Below are 22,954 nucleotides of genomic sequence, written 5' to 3'. Positions count from 1 at the left end.
CCTAAGATAAACAGGGTGGCATTGGTGTCACGTGCTCATCTCCGCGTCCGTCGTCGCTACCGCGACGACGTCCGCCTCGACTCACGTAACCCTTAGATAGACAGGGTGGCATTGGTGTCACGTGCACGTCTCGGCGTCCGTCGTCGCTACCGCGACCTCGTCCGCCTCGACTCGCTTTACCCTAAGATAGACAGGGTGGCGGTGGTGCCACGTGCTCGTCTCAGCGTCCGTCGTCGCTACAGTGTAGACGTCCGCCTCGACTCGCATTACCCTAAGATAGACAGGGTGGCAACGGTGTCACGTGCTCGTCTCGGCGTCCGTCGTCGCAACCTCGACGACGTCCGCCTCAACTCGCTTTACCCTGAGATAGACAGGGTGGCATTCGTGTCACGTGCTCGTCTCAGCATCCGTCGTCGCTACCGCGACGACGTCGGCCTCGACTCGCGTTACCCTAAGATAGACACGGTGGCATTGGTATCACGGGCTCGTCTCGGCGTCCGTCGTTGCTACCTCGACGACGTCCGCCTCGACTCGCGTTACCCCAAGATAGACAAGGTGGCATTCGTGTCACGTGCTCGTCTCGGCGTCCATCGTCGCTACCGCGATGACGTCCGCCTCGACTCGCGTTACCCTAAGATAGACAGGGTGGCATTCGTGTCACGTGCTCATCTCGGCGTCAGTCGTCGCTACTGCGACGACGTCCGCCTCGACCCGCGTTACCCTAAGATAGACAGGGTGGCGGTGGTGCCACGTGCTCATCTCGGCGTCCGTCGTCGCTACAGTGACGACGTCCGCCTCGACTCGCGTTACCCTAAGATAGACAGGGTGGCGGTGGTGCCATGTGCTCGTCTCGGCGTCCGTCGTCGCTACCGCGACGACGTCCGCCTCGACTCAAGTAACCCTAAGATAGACAGGGTGGCATTGGTGTCACGTGCTCGTCTCGGCGTCCGTCGTCGCTACCGCGACGTCGTCCGCCTCGACTCGCGTTACCCTAACATAGACAGGGTGGCGGTGGTGCCACGTGCTCGTCTCGGCGTCCGTCGTCGCTACAGTGTAGACGTCCGCCTCGACTCGCGTTACCCTAAGATAGACAGGGTGGCCGTGGTGTCACGTGCTCGTCTCGGCGTCCGTCGTTGCTACAGTCACGACGTCCGCCTCGACACGCGTAACCCTAAGATAGACAGGGTGGCATTGGTGTCACGTGCTCGTCTCGGCGTCCGTCTGTCGCTACCGCGACGACGTCCGCCTCGACTCGCGTTAACCTAAGATAAACAGGGTGGCATTGGTGTCACGTGCTCGTCTCGGCGTCCGTCGTCGCTACCGCGACGATGTCCGCCTCGACTCACGTAACCCTAAGATAGACAGGATGGCATTGGTGTCACGTGCTTGTCTCGGCGTCCGTCGTCGCTACCGCGACGACGTCCGCCTCGACTCGCGTTACCATAAGATAGACAGGGTGGCATTCGTATCACGTGCTCGTCTCGGCGCCCGTCGTCGCTACCGCGACAACGTCCGTCTCGACTAGCGTTACCCTAAGATAGACACGGTGGCGGTGGTGCCACGTGCTCATCTCGGCGTCCGTCGTCGTTACAGTGACGACGTCCGCCACGACTCATGTAACCCTAAGATAGACAGGGTGGCATTGGTGTCACGTGCTCGTCTCGTCATCCGTCGTCGCTACCTCGACGACGTCCGCCTCAACTCGCGTTACCCTGAGATAGACAGGGTGGCGTTCGTGTCACGTGCTCGTCTCGGCATCCGTCGTCGCTACCGCGACGACGTCCGCCTCGACTCGTGTTACCCTAAGATAGACAGGGTGGCATTCATGTCACGTGCTCGTCTCGTCGTCCGTCGTCGCTACCTCGACGACGTCCACCTCGACTCGCGTTACCCTAAGATGGTCAGGGTGGCATTCATGTCACGTGCTCGTCTCGGCGTCCGTCGTCGTTACCGCGACGACGTCCGCCTCGACTCGCGTTACCCTAAGATCGACAGGGTGGCATACATGTCACGTGCTCGTCTCGGCGTCCATCGTCGCAACCGCGACGACGTCCGCCTCTACTCGCCTTACTATAAGATAGACAGGGTGGCATTCGTGTCACGTGCTCGTCTCGGCGTCCGTCGTCGCTACCGCGACGACGTCCGCCTCGACTCGCGTTAACCTAAGATAAACAGGGTGGCATTGGTGTCACGTGCTCGTCTCGGCGTCCGTCATCGCTACCGCGACGACGTCCGCCTCGACTCATGTAACCCTAAGATAGACAGGGTGGCATTGGTGTCACGTGCTCGTCTCGGCGTCCATTGTCGCTACGGCGACGTGGTCCGCCTCGACTCGCGTTACGCTAAGATAGACAGGGTGGCGGTGGTGCCACGTGCTCGTCTCGGCGTCCGTCGTCGCTACAGTGTAGACGTCCGCCTCGACTCGCGTTAACTAAGATAGACAGGGTGGCAGTGGTGTCACGTGCTCGTCTCGGCGTCCGTCGTCGCTACAGTGTAGACGTCCGCCTCGACTCGCATTACCCTAAGATAGACAGGGTGGCAGTGGTGTCACATGCTCGTCTCGGCGTCCGTCGTCGCTACAGTCACGACGTCCGCCTCGACTCGCGTAACCCTAAGATTGATAGGGTGGCATTGGTGTCATGTGCTCGTCTCGGCGTCCGTCGTCGCTACCGCAACGACGTCCACATCGACTCGCGTAACCCTAAGATAGACAGGGTGGCATTGGTGTCACATGCTCGTCTCAGCGTCCGTCGTCGCTACCGCGACGACGTCCGCCTGGACTCGCGTTACCCTAAGATAGACAGGGTGGCAGTGGTGCCACGTGCTCGTCTCGGCGTCCGTCGTCGCTACAGCCTCGATGTCCGCCTCGACTCGCGTTACCCTAAGATAGACAAGGTGGCAGGGGTGTCATGTGCTTGTCTCGGCGTCCGTCGTCGCTACCACGACGACGTCCGCCTCGACACGTGTAACCCTAAGATAGACACGGTGGCATTGGTGGCACATGCTCGTCTCGGCGTCCGTCGTCGCTACCTCGACGACGTCCGCCTTGACTCGCGTTACCCTAAGATAGACAGGGTGGCATTCGTGTCACGTGCTCGTCTCGGCGTACGTCGTCGCTACCGCGACGACATCCGCCTCGACTCGCGTTACCCTAAGATAGACAGGGTGGCGGTGGTGCCACGTGCTCATCTCGACGTCCGCCTCGACTCGCGTAACCCTAAGATAGACAGGGTGGCATTGGTGTCATGTGCTCGTCTCGGCGTCCGTCATCGCTACCGCGACGACGTCCGCCTCGACTCGAGTTACGCTAAGATAGATAGGGTGGCATTCATGTCACGTGCTCGTCTCGGCGTCCGTCTGTCGCTACCGCGACAACGTCCGCCTCGACTCGCGTTAACCTAAGATAAACAGGGTGGCATTGGTGCCACGTGCTCATCTCGGCGTCCGTCGTCGCTACCTCGACGACGTCCGCCTCGACTCGCGTTACCCCAAGATAGACAAGGTGGCATTCGTGTAACGTGCTCGTCTCAGCGTCCATCGTCGCTACCGCGACGATGTCCGCCTCGACTCGCGTTACCATAAGATAGACAGGGTGGCATTCGTGTCACATGCTCATCTCGGCGTCCGTCTGTAGCTACCGCGACGACGTCCGCCTCGACTCGCGTTAACCTAAGATAGACAGGGTGGCGGTGGTGCCACGTGCTCGTCTCAGCGTCCGTCGTCGCTACAGTGTAGACGTCCGCCTCGACTCGCATTACCCTAAGATAGACAGGGTGGCAGTGGTGTCACGTGCTCGTCTCGGCGTCCGTCGTCGCTACAGCCACGATGTCCGCCTCGACTCGCGTTACCCTAAGATAGACAAGGTGGCAGGGGTGTCATGTGCTCATCTCAGCGTCCGTCGTCGCTACCACGACGACGTCCGCCTCGACACGCGTAACCCTAAGATAGACACGGTGGCATTGGTGTCACGTGCTCGTCTCGGCGTCCATCCTTGCTACCTCGACGACGTCCGCCTCGACTCGCGTTACCCCAAGATAGACAAGGTGGCATTCGTGTCACGTGCTCGTCTCGGCGTCCATCGTCGCTACCGCGACGACGTCCGCCTCGACTCGCGTTACCATAAGATAGACAGGGTGGCATTCGTGTCAGTGCTCGTCTCGGCGTCAGTCGTCGCTACTGCGACGACGTCCGGCTCGACCCGCGTTACCCTAAGATAGACAGGGTGGCGGTGGTGCCACGTGCTCATCTCGGCGTCCGTCGTCGCTACAGTGACGACGTCCGCCTCGACTCGCGTTACCGTAAGATAGACAGGGTGGCGGTGGTGCCATGTGCTCGTCTCGGCGTCTGCTGTCGCTACCGCGACGACGTCCTCCTCGACTCGCGTTAACCTAAGATAAACAGGGTGGCATTGGTGTCACGTGCTCGTCTCGGCGTCCGTCGTCGCTACCGCGACGACGTCCGCCTCGACTCACGTAACCCTAAGATAGGCATTGGTGTCACGTGCTCGTCTCGGCGTCCGTCGTCGCTACCGCGACGTCGTCCGCCTCGACTCGCGTTACCCTAAGATAGACCGGGTGGCGGTGGTGCCACGTGCTCGTCTCGGCGTCCGTCGTCGCTACAGTGTAGACGTCCGCCTCGACTCGCGTTACCCTAAGATAGACAGGGTGGCCGTGGTGTCACGTGCTCGTCTCGGCGTCCGTCGTTGCTACAGTCACGACGTCCGCCTCGACTCGCGTAACCCTAAGATAGACAGGGTGGCATTGGTGTCACGTGCTCGTCTCGGCGTCCGTCTGTCGCTACCGCGACGACGTCCGCCTCGACTCGCGTTAACCTAAGATAAACAGGGTGGCATTGGTGTCACGTGCTCGTCTCCGCGTCCGTCGTCGCTACCGCGACGATGTCCGCCTCGACTCACGTAACCCTAAGATAGACAGGATGGCATTGGTGTCACGTGCTTGTCTCGGCGTCCGTCGTCGCTACCGCGACGACGTCCGCCTCGACTCGCGTTACCGTAAGATAGACAGGGTGGCATTCGTATCACGTGCTCGTCTCGGCGCCCGTCGTCGCTACCGCGACCACGTCCGCCTCGACTCGCGTTACCCTAAGATAGACACGGTGGCGGTGGTGCCACGTGCTCATCTCGGCGTCCGTCGTCGTTACAGTGACGACGTCCGCCACGACTCATGTAACCCTAAGATAGACAGGTGGTATTGGTGTCACGTGCTCGTCTCGTCATCCGTCGTCGCTACCTCGACGACGTCCGCCTCAACTCGCGTTACCCTGAGATAGACAGGGTGGCGTACGTGTCACGTGCTCGTCTCGGCATCCGTCGTCGCTACCGCGACGACGTCCGCCTCGACTCGCGTTACCCTAAGATAGATAGGGTGGCATTCCTGTCACGTGCTTGTCTCGTCGTCCGTCGTCGCTACCTCGATGACGTCCACCTCGACTCGCGTTACCCTAAGATGGTCAGGGTGGCATTCATGTCACGTGCTCGTCTCGGCGTCCGTCGTCGTTACCGCGACGACGTCCGCCTCGACTCGCATTACCCTAAGATCGACAGGGTGGCATTCGTGTCACGTGCTCGTCTCGGCGTCCATCGTCGCTACCGCGACGACGTCCGCCTCGACTCATGTAACCCTAAGATAGACAGGGTGGCATTGGTGTCACGTGCTCGTCTCGGCGTCCATTGTCGCTACCGCGACGTGGTCCGCCTCGACTCGCGTTACGCTAAGATAGACAGGGTGGCGGTGGTGCCACGTGCTCGTCTCGGCGTCCGTCGTCGCTACAGTGTAGACGTCCGCCTCGACTCGCGTTAACTAAGATAGACAGGGTGGCATTCATGTCACGTGCTCGTCTCGGCGTCCGTCGTCGCTACAGTCACGATGTCCGCCTCGACTCGCGTAACCCTAAGATAGAGAGGGTGGCAGTGGTGTCACGTGCTCGTCTTGGCGTCCGTCGTCGCTACAGTCACGACGTCCGCCTCGACTCGCGTAACCCTAAGATAGACAGGGTGGCATTCATGTCACGTGCTCGTCTCGTCGTCCGTCATCGCTACCTCGACGACGTCCGCCGCGACTCGTGTTACCCTAAGATAGACAGGATGGCATTCGTGTCACGTGCTCGTCTCGGCGTCCATCGTCGTTACCGCGACGACGTCCGCCTCGACTCGCGTTACCCTAAGATAGGCAGGGTGGCATTCGTGTCACGTGCTCGTCTCGGCGTCCGTCGTCGCTACCGCGACGACGTCCGCCTCGACTCACGTAACCCTAAGATAGACAGGATGGCATTGGTGTCATGTGCTCGTCTCGGCGTCGGTCGTCGCTACCGCGACGACGTCCGCCTCGACTCGCGTTACCATAAGATAAACAGGGTGCCATTCGTATCACGTGCTCGTCTCGGCGTCCGTCGTCGTTACAGTGACGACGTCCGCCATGACTCATGTAACCCTAAGATAGACAGGGTGGCATTGGTGTCACGTGCTCGTCTCGTCATCCGTCGTCGCTACCTCGATGACGTCCGCCTCAACTCGCGTTACCCTGAGATAGACAGGGTGGCGTTCGTGTCACGTGCTCGTCTCGGCATCCGTCGTCGCTACCGCGACGACGTCCGCCTCGACTCGCGTTACCCTAAGATAGACAGGGTGGCATTCATGTCACGTGCTCGTCTCGTCGTCCGTCGTCGCTACCTCGACGACGTCCACCTCGACTCGTGTTACCCTAAGATAGACAGGGTGGCATTCGTGTCACGTGCGACGACGTCCGCCTCGACTCGCGTTACCCTAAGATATACAGGGTGGCATTCGTGTCACGTGCTCGTCTCTGCGTCCATCGTCGCTACCGCGACGACGTCCGCCTCGACTCGCGTTACTATAAGATAGACAGGGTGGCATTCGTGTCACGTGCTCGTCTCGGCGTCCGTCGTCGCTACCGCGATGACGTCCGCCTCGACTCGCGTTAACCTAAGATAAACAGGGTGGCATTGATGTCACGTGCTCGTCTCGGCGTCCGTCGTCGCTACCGCGACGACGTCCGCCTCGACTCACGTAACCCTAAGATAGACAGGGTGGTATTGGTGTCACGTGCTCGTCTCGGCGTCCGTCGTCGCTACCGCGACGTGGTCCTCCTCAACTCGCGTTACCCTAAGATAGACAGGCTGGCGGTGGTGCCACGTGCTCGTCTCGGCGTCCGTCGTCGCTACATTGTAGGCGTCCACCTCGACTCGCGTTAACTAAGATAGACAGGGTGGCAGTAGTGTCATGTGCTCGTCTTGGCGTCCGTCGTCGCTACAGTCACGACGTCCGCCTCGACTCGCGTAACCCTAAGATAGACAGGGTGGCATTGGTGTCATGTGCTCGTCTCGGCGTCCGTCGTCGCTACCGCGACGACGTCCGCCTCGACTCGAGTTACCCTAAGATAGACAGGGTGGCATTCATGTCACATGCTCGTCTCGGCGTCGGTCGTCGCTACAGTCACGACGTCCGCCTCGACTCGCGTAACCCTAAGATAGACAGGGTGGCAGTGGTGTCACGTGCTCGTCTCGGCGTCCGTCGTCGCTACAGTCACGACGTCCGCCTCGACTTGCGTAACCCTAAGATAGACAGGGTGGCATTCATGTCACGTGCTCGTCTCGTCGTCCGTCGTCGCTACCACGACGACGTCCGCCTCGACTCGCGTTACCCTAAGATAGACAGGGTGGCATTCGTGTCATGTGCTCGTCTCGGCGTCCGTCGTCGTTACCGCGACGACGTCCGCCTCGACTCGCGTTACCCTAAGATAGACAGGGTGGCATTCGTGTCACGTGCTCGTCTCGGCGTCCGTCGTCGCTACCGCGACGACGTCCGCCTCGACTGACGTAACCCTAAGATAGACAGGGTGGCATTGGTGTCACGTGCTCGTCTCGGCGTCCGTCGTCGCTACCGCGACGTGGTCCGCCTCGACTCGCGTTACCCTAAGATAGACAGGGTGGCGGTGGTGCCACGTGCTCGTCTCGGCGTCCGTCGTCGCTACAGTGTAGACGTCCGCCTCGACTCGCCTTAACTAAGATAGACAGGGTGGCCGTGGTGTCACGTGCTCGTCTCGGCGTCCGTCGTTGCTACAGTCACGACGTCCGCCTCGACTCGCGTAACCCTAAGATAGACAGGGTGGCATTGGTGTCACGTGCTCGTCTCGGCGTCCGTCGTCGCTACCGCGACGACGTCCGCCTCGACTCGCGTTAACCTAAGATAAACAGGGTGGCATTGGTGTCACGTGCTCGTCTCGGCGTCCGTCGTCGCTACCGCGACGATGTCCACCAAGACTCACGTAACCCTAAGATAGACAGGATGGCATTGGTGTCACGTGCTTGTCTCGGCGTCCGTCGTCGCTACCGCGACGACGTCCGCCTCGACTCGCGTTACCCTAAGATAGACAGGGTGGCATTGGTGTCATGTGCTCGTCTCGGCGTCCGTCGTCGCTACCGCGACGACGTCCGCCTCGACTCGCGTTAACCTAAGATAAACAAGGTGGCATTGGTGTCACGTGCTCGTCTCGGCGTCCGTCGTCGCTACCGCGACGATGTCCACCAAGACTCACGTAACCCTAAGATAGACAGGATGGCATTGGTGTCACGTGCTTGTCTCGGCGTCCGTCGTCGCTACCGCGACGACGTCCGCCTCGACTCGCGTCACCATAAGATAGACAGGGTGGCATTCGTATCACGTGCTCGTCTCGGCGCCCGTCGTCGCTACCGCGACAACGTCCGCCTCGACTCGCGTTACCCTAAGATAGACACGGTGGCGGTGGTGCCACGTGCTCATCTCGGCGTCCGTCGTCGTTACAGTGACGACGTCCGCCACGACTCATGTAACCCTAAGATAGACAGGGTGGCATTGGTGTCACGTGCTCGTCTCGTCATCCGTCGTCGCTACCTCGACGACGTCCGCCTCAACTCGCGTTACCCTGAGATAGAGAGGGTGGCGTTCGTGTCACGTGCTCGTCTCGGCATCCGTCGTCGCTACCGTGACGACGTCCGCCTCCACTCGCGTTACCCTAAGATAGATAGGGTGGCGTTCCTGTCACGTGCTCGTCTCGTCGTCCGTCGTCGCTACCTCGACGACGTCCACCTCGACTCGCGTTACCCTAAGATGGTCAGGGTGGCATTCATGTCACGTGCTCCTCTCGGCGTCCGTCGCCGTTACCGCGACGACGTCCGCCTCGACTCGCGTTACCCTAAGATCGACAAGGTGGCATTCGTGTCACGTGCTCGTCTCGGCGTCCATCGTCGCTACCGCGACGACGTCCGCCTCGACTCGCCTTACTATAAGATAGACAGGGTGTCATTCGTGTCACGTGCTCGTCTCGGCGTCCGTCGTCGCTACCGCGACGACGTCCGCCTCAACTCGCGTTAACCTAAGATAAACAGGGTGGCATTGGTGTCACGTGCTCGTCTCGGCGTCCGTCGTCGCTACCGCGACGACGTCCGCCTCGACTCATGTAACCCTAAGATAGACAGGGTGGCATTGGTGTCACGTGCTCGTCTCGGCGTCCATTGTCGCTACCGCGACGTGGTCCGCCTCGACTCGCGTTACGCTAAGATAGACAGGGTGGCGGTGGTGCCACGTGCTCGTCTCGGCGTCCGTCGTCGCTACAGTGTAGACGTCCGCCTCGACTCGCGTTAACTAAGATAGACAGGGTGGCAGTGGTGTCACGTGCTCGTCTCGGCGTCCATCGTCGCTACAGTGTAGACGTCCGCCTCGACTCGCGTTACCCTAAGATAGACAGGGTGGCAGTGGTGTCACGTGCTCGTCTCGGCGTCCGTCGTCGCTACAGTCACGACGTCCGCCTCGACTCGCGTAACCCTAAGATTGATAGGGTGGCATTGGTGTCATGTGCTCGTCTCGGCGTCCGTCGTCGCTACCGCAACGACGTCCGCCTCGACTCGAGTTACCCTAAGGTAGACAGGGTGGCATTCATGTCACGTGCTCGTCTCGGCGTCTGTCGTCGCTACAGTCACGACGTCCGCCTCGACTCGCGTAACCCTAAGATAGACAGGGTGGCAGTGGTGTCACGTGCTCGTCTTGGCGTCCGTCGTCGCTACAGTCACGACGTCCGCCTCGACTCGCGTAACCCTAAGATAGACAGGGTGGCATTCAAGTCACGTGCTCGTCTCGTCGTCCGTCGTCGCTACCTCGACGACGTCCGCCGCGACTCGCGTTACCCTAAGATAGACAGGATGGCATCCGTGTCACGTGCTCGTCTCGGCGTCCATCGTCGTTACCGCAACGACGTCCGCCTCGACTCGCGTTACCCTAAGATAGGCAGGGTGGCATTCGTGTCACGTGCTCGTCTCGCCGTCCGTCGTCGCTACCGCGACGACGTCCGCCTCGACTCACGTAACCCTAAGATAGACAGGATAGCATTGGTGTCATGTGCTCGTCTCGGCGTCCGTCGTCGCTACATCGATGACGTCCCCCTCAACTCGCGTTACCCTGAGATAGACAGGGTGGCGTTCGTGTCACGTGCTCGTCTCGGCATCCGTCGTCGCTACCGTGACGACGTCCGCCTCGACTCGCGTTACCCTAACATAGACAGGGTGGCATTCATGTCACGTGCTCGTCTCGTCGTCCGTCGTCGCTACCTCGACGACGTCCACCTCGACTCGTGTTACCCTATGATAGACAGGGTGGCATTCGTGTCACGTGCGACGACGTCCGCCTCGACTCCCGTTACCCTAAGATAGACAGGGTGGCATTCGTGTCACGTGCTCGTCTCTGCGTCCATCGTCGCTACCGCGACGACGTCCGCCTCGACTCGCCTTACTATATGATAGACAGGGTGGCATTCGTGTCACGTGCTCGTCTCGGCGTCCGTCGTCGCTACCGCGACGACGTCCGCCTCGACTCGCGTTAACCTAAGATAAACAGGGTGGCATTGATGTCACGTGCTCGTCTCGGCGTCCGTCGTCGCTACCGCGACGACGTCCGCCTCGACTCACGTAACCCTAAGATAGACAGGGTGGCATTGGTGTCACGTGCTCGTCTCGGCGTCCGTCGTCGCTACCGCGACGTGGTCCTCCTCAACTCGCGTTACCCTAAGATAGACAGGCTGGCGGTGGTGCCACGTGCTCGTCTCGGCGTCCGTCGTCGCTACAGTGTAGGCGTCCGCCTCGACTCGCGTTAACTAAGATAGACAGGGTGGCAGTAGTGTCACGTGCTCGTCTCGGCGTCCGTCGTCGCTACAGTCACGACGTCCGCCTCGACTCGCGTAACCCTAAAATAGACAGGGTGGCATTGGTGTCATGTTCTCGTCTCGGCGTCCGTCGTCGCTACCGCGACGACGTCCGCCTCGACTCGAGTTACCTTAAGATAGACAGGGTGGCATTCATGTCACATGCTCGTCTCGGCGTCCGTCGTCGCTACAGTCACGACGTACGCCTCGACTCGCGTAACCCTAAGATAGATAGGGTGGCAGTGGTTTCACGTGCTCGTCTCGGTGTCCGTCGTCGCTACAGTCACGACGTCCGCCTCGACTTGCGTATCCCTAAGATAGACAGGGTGGCATTCATGTCACGTGCTCGTCTCGTCGTCCGTCGTCGCTACCACGACGACGTCCGCCTCGACTCGCGTTACCCTAAGATAGACAGGGTGGCATTCGTGTCATGTGCTCGTCTCGGCGTCCGTCGTCGTTACCGCGACGACGTCCGCCTCGACTCGCGTTACCCTAAGATAGACAGGGTGGCATTCGTGTCACGTGCTCGTCTCGGCGTCCGTCGTCGCTACTACGACGACGTCCGCCTCGACTCGCGTTACTATAAGATAGACAGGGTGGCAGTCGTGTCACGTGCTCGTCTCGGCGTCCGTCGTCGCTACCGCGACGACGTCCGCCTCGACTGACGTAACCCTAAGATAGACAGGGTGGCATTGGTGTCACGTGCTCGTCTCGGCGTCCGTCGTTGCTACCGCGACGTGGTCCGCCTCGACTCGCGTTACCCTAAGATAGACAGGGTGGCGGTGGTGCCACGTGCTCGTCTCGGCGTCCGTCGTCGCTACAGTGTAGACGTCCGCCTCGACTCGCCTTAACTAAGATAGACAGGGTGGCCGTGGTGTCACGTGCTCGTCTCGGCGTCCGTCGTTGCTACAGTCACGACGTCCGCCTCGACTCGCGTAACCCTAAGATAGACAGGGTGGCATTGGTGTCACGTGCTCGTCTCGGCGTCCGTCGTCGCTACCGCGACGACGTCCGCCTCGACTCGCGTTAACCTAAGATAAACAGGGTGGCATTGGTGTCACGTGCTCGTCTCGGCGTCCGTCGTCGCTACCGCGACGATGTCCGCCAAGACTCACGTAACCCTAAGATAGACATGATGGCATTGGTGTCACGTGCTTGTCTCGGCGTCCGTCGTCGCTACCGCGACGACGTCCGCCTCGACTCGCGTTACCATAAGATAGACAGGGTGGCATTCGTATCACGTGCTCGTCTCGGCGGCCGTCGTCGCTACCGCGACAACGTCCGCCTCGACTCGCGTTACCCTAAGATAGACACGGTGGTGGTGGTGCCACGTGCTCATCTCGGCGTCCGTCGTCGTTACTGTGACAACGTCCGCCACGACTCATGTAACCCTAAGATAGACAGGGTGGCATTGGTGTCACGTGCTCGTCTCGTCATCCGTCGTCGCTACCTCGACGACGTCCGTCTCAACTCGCGTTACCCTGAGATAGACAGGGTGGCGTTCGTGTCACGTGCTCGTCTCGGCATCCGTCGTCGCTACCGCGACGACGTCCGCCTCGACTCGCGTTACCCTAAGATAGACAGGGTCGCATTCATGTCACATGCTCGTCTCGTCGTCCATCGTCGCTACCTCGACGACGTCCACCTCGACTCGCGTTACCCTAAGATGGTCAGGGTGGCATTCATGTCACGTGCTCGTCTCGGCGTCCGTCGTCGTTACCACGACGACGTCCGCCTCGACTCGCGTTACCCTAAGATCGACAGGGTGGCATTCGTGTCACGTGCTCGTCTCGGCGTCCATCGTCGCTACCGCGACGACGTCCGCCTCGACTCGCATTACTATAAGACAGACAGGGTGGCATTCGTGTCACGTGCTCGTCTCGGACGTCCGCCTCGACTCGCGTTAACCTAAGATAAACAGGGTGGCATTCGTGTCACGTGCTCGTCCCGGCGTCCGTCGTCGCTACAGCGACGATGTCCGCCTCGACTCACGTAACCCTAAGATAGACAGGGTGGCATTGGTGTCACGTGCCCGTCTCGGCGTCCATTGTCGCTACCGCGACGTGGTCCGCCTCGACTTGCGTTACGCTAAGATAGACAGGGTGGCGGTGGTGCCACGTGCTCGTCTCGGCGTCCGTCGTCGCTACAGTGTAGACGTCCGCCTCGACTCGCCTTAACTAAGATAGACAGGGTGGCAGTGGTGTCACGTGTTCGTCTCGGCGTCCGTCATCTCTACAGTATAGACGTCCGCCTCGACTCGCGTTACCCTAAGATAGACAGGGTGGCAGTGGTGTCACGTGCTCGTCTCGGCGTCCATCGTCGCTACAGTCACGACGTCCGCCTCGACTCGCGTAACCCTAAGATTGATAGGGTGGCATTGGTGTCATGTGCTCGTCTCGGCGTCCGTCGTCGCTACCGCAACGACGTCCGCCTTGACTCGAGTTACCCTAAGATAGACAGGGTGGCATTCATGTCACGTGCTCGTCTCGGCGTCCGTCGTCGCTACAGTCACGACGTCCGCCTCGACTCGCGTAACCCTAAGATAGACAGGGTGGCATTCATGTCACGTGCTCGTCTCGTCGTCCGTCGTCGCTACCTCGACGACGTCTGCCGCGACTCGCGTTACCCTAAGATAGACAGGATGGAATTCGTGTCACGTGCTCGTCTCGGCGTCCATCATCGTTACCGCGACGACGTCCGCCTCGACTCGCGTTACCCTAAGATAGGCAGGGTGGCATTCGTGTCACGTGCTCGTCTCGGTGTCCATCGTCGCTACCGCGACGACGTCCGCCTCGACTCACGTAACCCTAAGATAGACAGGATGGCATTGGTGTCACGTGCTCGTCTCGGCGTCCGTCGTCGCTACCGCGATGACGTCCGCCTCGACTCGCGTTACCATAAGATAGACAGGGTGGCATTCGTATCACGTGCTCGTCTCGGCGTCCGTCGTCGTTACAGTGACGACGTCCGCCACGACTCATGTAACCCTAAGATAGACAGGGTGGCATTGGTGTCACGTGCTCGTCTCCTCGTCCGTCGTCGCTACCTCGACGACGTCCGCCTCAACTCGCGTTACCCTGAGATAGACAGGGTGGCGTTCGTGTCACGTGCTCGTCTCGGCATCCGTAGTCGCTACCGCGACGACGTCCGCCTCAACTCGCGTTACCCTAAGATAGACAGGGTGGCATTCATGTCACGTGCTCGTCTCGTCGTCCGTCGTCGCTACTTCGACGACGTCCACCTCGACTCGCGTTACCCTAAGATAGACAGGGTGGCATTCGTGTCACGTGCTCGTCTCGGCGTCCGTCGTCGTTACCGCGACGACGTCCGCCTCGACTCGCGTTACCCTAAGATAGACACGGTGGCATTCGTGTCACGTGCTAGTCTCGGCGTCCATCGTCGATACCGCGACGACGTCCGCCTCGACTCGCGTTACTATAAGATAGACAGGGTGGCATTCATGTCACGTGCTCGTCTCGGCGTCCGTCGTCGCTACCGCGACGACGTCTGCCTCGACTCGCGTTAACCTAAGATAAACAGGGTGGCATTGATGTCACGTGCTCGTCTCGGCGTCCGTCGTCGCTACCGCGACGACGTCCGCCTCGACTCACGTAACCCTAAGATAGACAGGGTGGCATTGGTGTCACGTGCTCGTCTCGGCGTCCGTCGTCGCTACCGCGACCTGGTCCTCCTCGACTCACGTTACCCTAAGATAGACAGGGTGGCGGTGGTGCCACGTGCTCATCTCGGCGTCCGTCGTCGCTACAGTGTAGACGTCCGCCTCGACTCGCGTTAACTAAGATAGACAGGGTGGCAGTAGTGTCACGTGCTCGTCTTGGCGTCCGTCGTCGCTACAGTCACGACGTCCGCCTCGACTCGCGTAACCCTAAGATAGACATGGTGGCATTGGTGTCATGTGCTCGTCTCGGCGTCCGTCGTCGCTACCGCGACGACGTCCGCCTCGACTCGTGTTACCCTAAGATAGACAGGGTGGCATTCATGTCACATGCTCGTCTCGGCGTCCGTCGTCGCTACAGTCACGACGTCCGCCTCGACTCGCGTAACCCTAAGATAGACAGGGTGGCAGTGGTGTCACGTGCTCATCTCGGCGTCCGTCGTCGCTACAGTCACGACGTCCGCCTCGACTTGCGTAACCCTAAGATAGACAGGGTGGCATTCATGTCACGTGCTCGTCTCGTCGTCCGTCGTCGCTACCACGGCGACGTCCGCCTCGACTCGCGTTACCCTAAGATAGACAGGGTGGCATTCGTGTCATGTGCTCGTCTCGGCGTCCGTCGTCGTTACCGCGACGACGTCTGCCTCGACTCGCGTTACTATAAGATAGACAGGGTGGCATTCGTGTCACGTGCTCGTCTCGGCGTCCGTCGTCGCTACCGCGACGACGTCCGCCTCGACTGACGTAACCCTAAGATAGACAGGGTGGCATTGGCGTCACGTGCTCGTCTCGGCGTCCGTCGTCGCTACCGCGACGTGGTCCACCTCGACTCGCGTTACCCTAAGATAGACAGGGTGGCGGTGGTGCCACGTGCTCGTCTCGGCGTCCGTCGTCGCTACAGTGCAGACGTCCGCCTCGACTCGCGTTAACTAAGATAGACAGGGTGGCAGTGGTGTCACGTGCTCGTCTCGGCGTCCGTCGTCGCTACAGTCACGACGTCCGCCTCGACTCGCGTAACCCTAAGATAGACAGGGTGGCATTGGTGTCACGTGCTCGTCTCGGCGTCCGTCGTCGCTACAGTCACGACGTCCGCCTCGACTCGCGTAACCCTAAGATAGACAGGGTGGCATTCATGTCACGTGCTCGTCTCGTCGTCCGTCGTCGCTACCTCGACGACGTCCGCCTCGACTCGCATTACCCTAAGATAGACAGGGTGGCATTCGTGTCCTGTGCTCGTCTCGGCGTCCGTCGTCGTTACCGCGACGACGTATGCCTCGACACGCGTTACCCTAAGATAGGCAGGGTGGCATTCGTGTCACGTGGTCGTCTCGGCGTCCGTCGTCGCTACCGCGACGACGTCCACCTCGACTCGCGTAACCCTAAGATAGACAGGGTGGCATTGGTGTCACAAGCTCATCTCGGCGTCCGTCGCCGCTACCGCGACGTCGTCCGCCTCGACTCACGTTACCCTAAGATAGACAGGGTGGTACTCGTGTCACGTGCTCGTCTCGGCGTCCATCGTCGCTACCGCGACGACGTCCGCCTCGACTCGCGTTACCCTAAGATAGACAGGGTGGCAGTGGTGCCACGTGCTCGTCTCGGCGTCCGTCGTCGCTACCGCCACGACGTCCGCCTCGACTCGCGTAACCCTAAGATAGATAGGGTGGCAGTGGTGTCACGTGCTCGTCTCGGTGTCCGTCGTCGCTACAGTCACGACGTCCGCCTCGACTTGCGTATCCCTAAGATAGACAGGGTGGCATTCATGTCACGTGCTCGTCTCGTCGTCCGTCGTCGCTACCACGACGACGTCCGCCTCGACTCGCGTTACCCTAAGATAGACAGGGTGGCATTCGTGTCATGTGCTCGTCTCGGCGTCCGTCGTCGTTACCGCGACGACGTCCGCCTCGACTCGCGTTACCCTAAGATAGACAGGGTGGCATTCGTGTCACGTGCTCGTCTCGGCGTCCGTCGTCGCTACTGCGACGACGTCCGCCTCGACTCGCGTTACTATAAGATAGACAGGGTGGCATTCGTGTCACGTGCTCGTCTCGGCGTCCGTCGTCGCTACCGCGACGACGTCCGCCTCGACTGACGTAACCCTAAGATAGACAGGGTGGCATTGGTGTCACGTGCTCGTCTCGGCGTCCGTCGTCGCTACCGCGACGTGGTCCGCCTCGACTGACGTAACCCTAAGATAGACAGGGTGGCATTGGTGTCACGTGCTCGTCTCGGCGTCCGTCGTCGCTACCGCGACATGGTCCGCCTCGACTCGCGTTACCCTAAGATAGACAGGGTGGCATTCGTGTCATGTGCTCGTCTCGGCGTCCGTCGTCGTTACCGCGACGACGTCCGCCTCGACTCGCGTTACCCTAAGATAGACAGGGTGGCATTCGTGTCACGTGCTCGTCTCGGCGTCCGTCGTCGCTACAGTGTAGACGTCCGCCTCGACTCGCCTTAACTAAGATAGACAGGGTGGCCGTGGTGTCACGTGCTCGTCTCGGCGTCCGTCGTTGCTACAGTCACGACGTCCGCCTCGACTCGCGTAACCCTAAGATAGACAGGGTGGCATTGGTGTCACGTGCTCGTCTCGGCGTCCGTCGTCACTACCGCGACGACGTCCGCCTCGACTCGCGTTAACCTAAGATAAACAGGGTGGCATTGGTGTCACGTGCTCGTCTCGGCGTCCGTCGTCGCTACCGCGACGATGTCCGCCAAGACTCACGTAACCCTAAGATAGACATGATGGCATTGGTGTCACGTGCTTGTCTCGGCGTCCGTTGTCGCTACCGCGACGACGTCCGCCTCGACTCGCGTTACCATAAGATAGACAGGGTGGCATTCGTATCACGTGCTCGTCTCGGCGCCCGTCGTCGCTACCGCGACAACGTCCGCCTCGACTCGCGTTACCCTAAGATAGACACGGTGGCGGTGGTGCCACGTGTTCATCTCGGCGTCCGTCGTCGTTACTGTGACAACGTCCGCCACGACTCATGTAACCCTAAGATAGACAGGGTGGCATTGGTGTCACGTGCTCGTCTCGTCATCCGTCGTCGCTACCTCGACGACGTCCGTCTCAACTCGCGTTACCCTGAGATAGACAGGGTGGCGTTCGTGTCACGTGCTCGTCTCGGCATCCGTCGTCGCTACCGCGACGACGTCCGCCTCGACTCGCGTTACCCTAAGATAGACAGGGTCGCATTCATGTCACATGCTCGTCTCGTCGTCCATCGTCGCTACCTCGACGACGTCCACCTCGACTCGCGTTACCCTAAGATGGTCAGGGTGGCATTCATGTCACGTGCTCGTCTCGGCGTCCGTCGTCGTTACCACGACGACGTCCGCCTCGACTCGCGTTACCATAAGATAGACAAGGTGGCATTCGTATCACGTGCTCGTCTCGGCGTCCGTCGTCGTTACAGTGACGACGTCCGCCACGACTCATGTAACCCTAAGATAGACAGGGTGGCATTGGTGTCACGTGCTCGTCTCGTCGTCCGTCGTCGCTACCTCGACGACGTCCGCCTCAACTCGTGTTACCCTGAGATAGACAGGGTGGCGTTCGTGTCACGTGCTCGTCTCAGCATCCGTCGTCGCTACCGCGACGACGTCCGCCTCAACTCGCGTTACCCTAAGATAGACAGGGTGGCATTCATGTCACGTGCTCCTCTCGTCGTCCGTCGTCGCTACCTCGACGACGTCCACCTCGACTCGCGTTACCCTCAGATAGACAGGGTGGCATTCGTGTCACGTGCTCGTCTCGGCGTCCGTCGTCGCTACCGCGACGACGTCCGCCTCGACTCGCGTTACCCTAAGATAGACAGGGTGGCATTCGTGTCACGTGCTCGTCTCGGCGTCCGTCGTCGCTACAGTCACGACGTCCGCCTCGACTCGCGTAACCCTAAGATAGACAGGGTGGCATTCATGTCACGTGCTCGTCTCGGCGTCCGTCGTCGCTACCGCGACGACGTCCGCCTCGACTCACGTAACCCTAAGATAGACAGGGTGGCATTGCTGTCACGTGCTCGTCTCGGCGTCCGTCGTCGCTACCGCGACGTGGTCCTCCTCGACTCACGTTACCCTAAGATAGACAGGGTGGCGGTGGTGCCACGTGCTCGTCTCGGCGTCCGTCGTCACTACAGTGTAGACGTCCGCCTCGACTCGCGTTAACTAAGATAGACAGGGTGGCAGTAGTGTCACGTGCTCGTCTTGGCGTCCGTCGTCGCTACAGTCACGACGTCCGCCTCGACTCGCGTAACCCTAAGATAGACATGGTGGCATTGGTGTCATGTGCTCGTCTCGGCGTCCGTCGTCGCTACCGCGACGACGTCCGCCTCGACTCGAGTTACCCTAAGATAGACAGGGTGGCATTCATGTCACATGCTCGTCTCGGCGTCCGTCGTCGCTACAGTCACGACGTCCGCCTCGACTCGCGTAACCCTAAGATAGACAGGGTGGCGGTGGTGTCACGTGCTCGTCTCGGGGTCCGTCGTCGCTACAGTCACGACGTCCGCCTCGACTTGCGTAACCCTAAGATAGACAGGGTGGCATTCATGTCACGTGCTCGTCTCGTCGTCCGTCGTCGCTACCTCGACGACGTCCGCTGCGACTCGCGTTACCCTAAGATAGACAGGATGGCATTCGTGTCACGTGCTCGTCTCGGCGTCCATCATCGTTACCGCGACGACGTCCGCCTCGACTCGCGTTACCCTAAGATAGGCAGGGTGGCATTCGTGTCACGTGCTCGTCTCGGCGTCCATCGTCGCTACCGCGACGACGTCCGCCTCGGCTCACGTAACCCTAAGATAGACAGGATGGCATTGGTGTCACGTGCCCGTCTCGGCGTCCGTCGTCGCTACCGCGACGACGTCCGCCTCGACTCGCGTTACCATAAGATAGACAGGGTGGCATTCGTATCACGTGCTCGTCTCGGCGTCCGTCGTCGTTACAGTGACGACGTCCGCCATGACTCATGTAACCCTAAGATAGACAGGGTGGCATTGGTGTCACGTGCTCGTCTCGTCGTCCGTCGTCGCTACCTCGACGACGTCCGCCTCAACTCGCGTTACCCTGAGATAGACAGGGTGGCGTTCGTGTCACGTGCTCGTCTCGGCATCCGTCGTCGCTACCGCGACGACGTCCGCCTCAACTCGCGTTACCCTAAGATAGACAGGGTGGCATTCATGTCACGTGCTCATCTCGTCGTCCGTCGTCGCTACCTCGACGACGTCCACCTTGACTCGCGTTACCCTAAGATAGACAGGGTGGCATTCGTGTCACGTGCTCGTCTCGGCGTCCGTCGTCGCTACCGCGACGACGTCCGCCTCGACTCGCGTTACCCTAAGATAGACAGGGTGGCATTCGTGTCACGTGCTCGTCTCGGCGTCCATCGTCGATACCGCGAAGACGTCCGCCTCGACTCGCGTTACTATAAGATAGACAGGGTGGCATTCATGTCACGTGCTCGTCTCGGCGTCCGTCGTCGCTACCGCGACGACGTCCGCCTCGACTCGCGTTAACCTAAGATAAACAGGGTGGCATTGATGTCACGTGCTCGTGTCGGCGTCCGTCGTCGCTACCGCGACGATGTCCGCCTCGACTCACGTAACCCTAAGATAGAAAGGGTGGCATTGGTGTCACGTGCTCGTCTCGGCGTCCGTCGTCGCTACCGCGACGTGGTCCTCCTCGACTCACGTTACCCTAAGATAGACAGGGTGGCGGTGGTGCCACGTGCTCGTCTCGGCGTCCGTCGTCGCTACAGTGTAGACGTCCGCCTCGACTCGCGTTAACTAAGATAGATAGGGTGGCAGTAGTGTCACGTGCTCGTCTTGGCGTCCGTCGTCGCTACAGTCACGACGTCCGCCTCGACTCGCGTAACCCTAAGATAGACATGGTGGCATTGGTGTCATGTGCTCGTCTCGGCGTCCGTCGTCGCAACAGTCACGACGTCCGCCTCGACTCGAGTTACCCTAAGAGAGACAGGGTGGCATTCATGTCACATGCTCGTCTCGGCGTCCGTCGTCGCTACAGTCACGACGTCCGCCTCGACTCGCGTAACCCTAAGATAGACAGGGTGGCAGTGGTGTCACGTGCTCGTCTCGGTGTCCGTCGTCGCAACAGTCACGACGTCCGCCTCGACTTGCGTAACCCTAAGATAGACAGGGTGGCATTCATGTCACGTGCTCGTCTCGTCGTCCGTCGTCGCTACCTCGACGACGTCCGCCTCGACTCGCGTTACCCTAAGATAGACAGGGTGGCATTCGTGTCATGTGCTCGTCTCGGCGTCCGTCGTCGTTACCGCGACGATGTCCGCCTCGACTCGCGTTACCCTAAGATAGACAGGGTGGCATTGGTGTCACGTGCTCGTCTCGGCGTCCGTCGTCGCTACCGCGACGTGGTCCTCCTCGACTCACGTTACCCTAAGATAGACAGGGTGGCGGTGGTGCCACGTGCTCGTCTCGGCGTCCGTCGTCGCTACAGTGTAGACGTCCGCCTCGACTCGCGTTAACTAAGATAGACAGGGTGGCAGTAGTGTCACGTGCTCGTCTTGGCGTCCGTCGTCGCTACAGTCACGACGTCCGCCTCGACTCGCGTAACGCTAAGATAGACATGGTGACATTGGTGTCATGTGCTCGTCTCGGCGTCCGTCGTCGCTACCGCGACGACGTCCGCCTCGACTCGAGTTACCCTAAGATAGACAGGGTGGCATTCATGTCACATGCTCGTCTCGGCGTCTGTCGTCGCTACAGTCACGACGTCCGCCTCGACTCGCGTAACCCTAAGATAGACAGGGTGGCAGTGGTGTCACGTGCTCGTCTCGGCGTCCGTCGTCGCTACAGTCACGACGTCCGCCTCGACTTGCGTAACCCTAAGATAGACAGGGTGGCATTCATGTCACGTGCTCGTCTCGTCGTCCGTCGTCGCTACCTCGAGGACGTCCGCCTCGACTCGCGTTACCCTAAGATAGACAGGGTGGCATTCGTGTCACGTGCTTCTCTCGGCGTCCGTCGTCGCTACCGCGATGACGTCCGCCTCGACTCGCGTTACGATAAGATAGACAGGGTGGCATTCGTGTCACGTGCTCGTCTCGGCGTCCGTCGTCGCTACCGCGACGACGTCCGCCTCGACTGACGTAACCCTAAGATAGACAGGGTGGCATTGGTGTCACGTGCTCGTCTCGGCGTCCGTCGTCGCTACCGCGACGTGGTCCACCTCGACTCGCGTTACCCTAAGATAGACAGGGTGGCTGTGGTGTCACGTGCTCGTCTCGGCGTCCGTCGTCGCTACAGTCACGACGTCCGCCTCGACTCGCGTAACCCTAAGATAGACAGGGTGGCATTGGTGTCATGTGCTCGTCTCGGCGTCCGTCGTCGCTACCGCGACGACGTCCGCCTCGACTCGAGTTACCCTAAGATAGACAGGGTGGGATTCATGTCACATGCTCGTCTCGGCGTCCGTCGTCGCTACAGTCACGACGTCCGCCTCGACTCGCGTAACCCTAAGATAGACAGGGTGGCATTGGTGTCACGCGCTCGTCTCGGCGTCCGTCGTCGCTACAGTCACGACGTCCGCCTCGACTCGCCTAACCCTAAGATAGACAGGGTGGCATTCATGTCACGTGCTCGTCTCGTCGTCCGTCGTCGCTACCTCGACGACGTCCGCCTCGACTCGCATTACCCTAAGATAGACAGGGTGGCATTCGTGTCACGTGCTCGTCTCGGCGTCCGTCGTCGTTACCTCGACGACGTCTGCCTCGACACGCGTTACCCTAAGATAGGCAGGGTGGCATTCGTGTCACGTGGTCGTCTCGGCGTCCGTCGTCGCTACCGCGACGACGTCCACCTCGACTCGCGTAACCCTAAGATAGACAGGGTGGCATTGGTGTCACAAGCTCATCTCGGCGTCCGTCGCTGCTACCGCGACGTCGTCCGCCTCGACTCACGTTACCCTAAGATAGACAGGGTGGTACTCGTGTCACGTGCTCGTCTCGGCGTCCGTCGTCGCTACCGCGACGACGTCCGCCTCGACTCGCGTTACCCTAAGATAGACAGGGTGGCAGTGGTGCCACGTGCTC

This window comes from Aegilops tauschii, chromosome 4 (assembly GCF_002575655.3).
Source record: "Aegilops tauschii subsp. strangulata cultivar AL8/78 chromosome 4, Aet v6.0, whole genome shotgun sequence".
NCBI lineage: Eukaryota > Viridiplantae > Streptophyta > Magnoliopsida > Poales > Poaceae > Aegilops > Aegilops tauschii.
The sequence above is the reverse complement of the archived record's forward strand: the minus strand, read 5'-3'. Positions refer to the sequence as shown.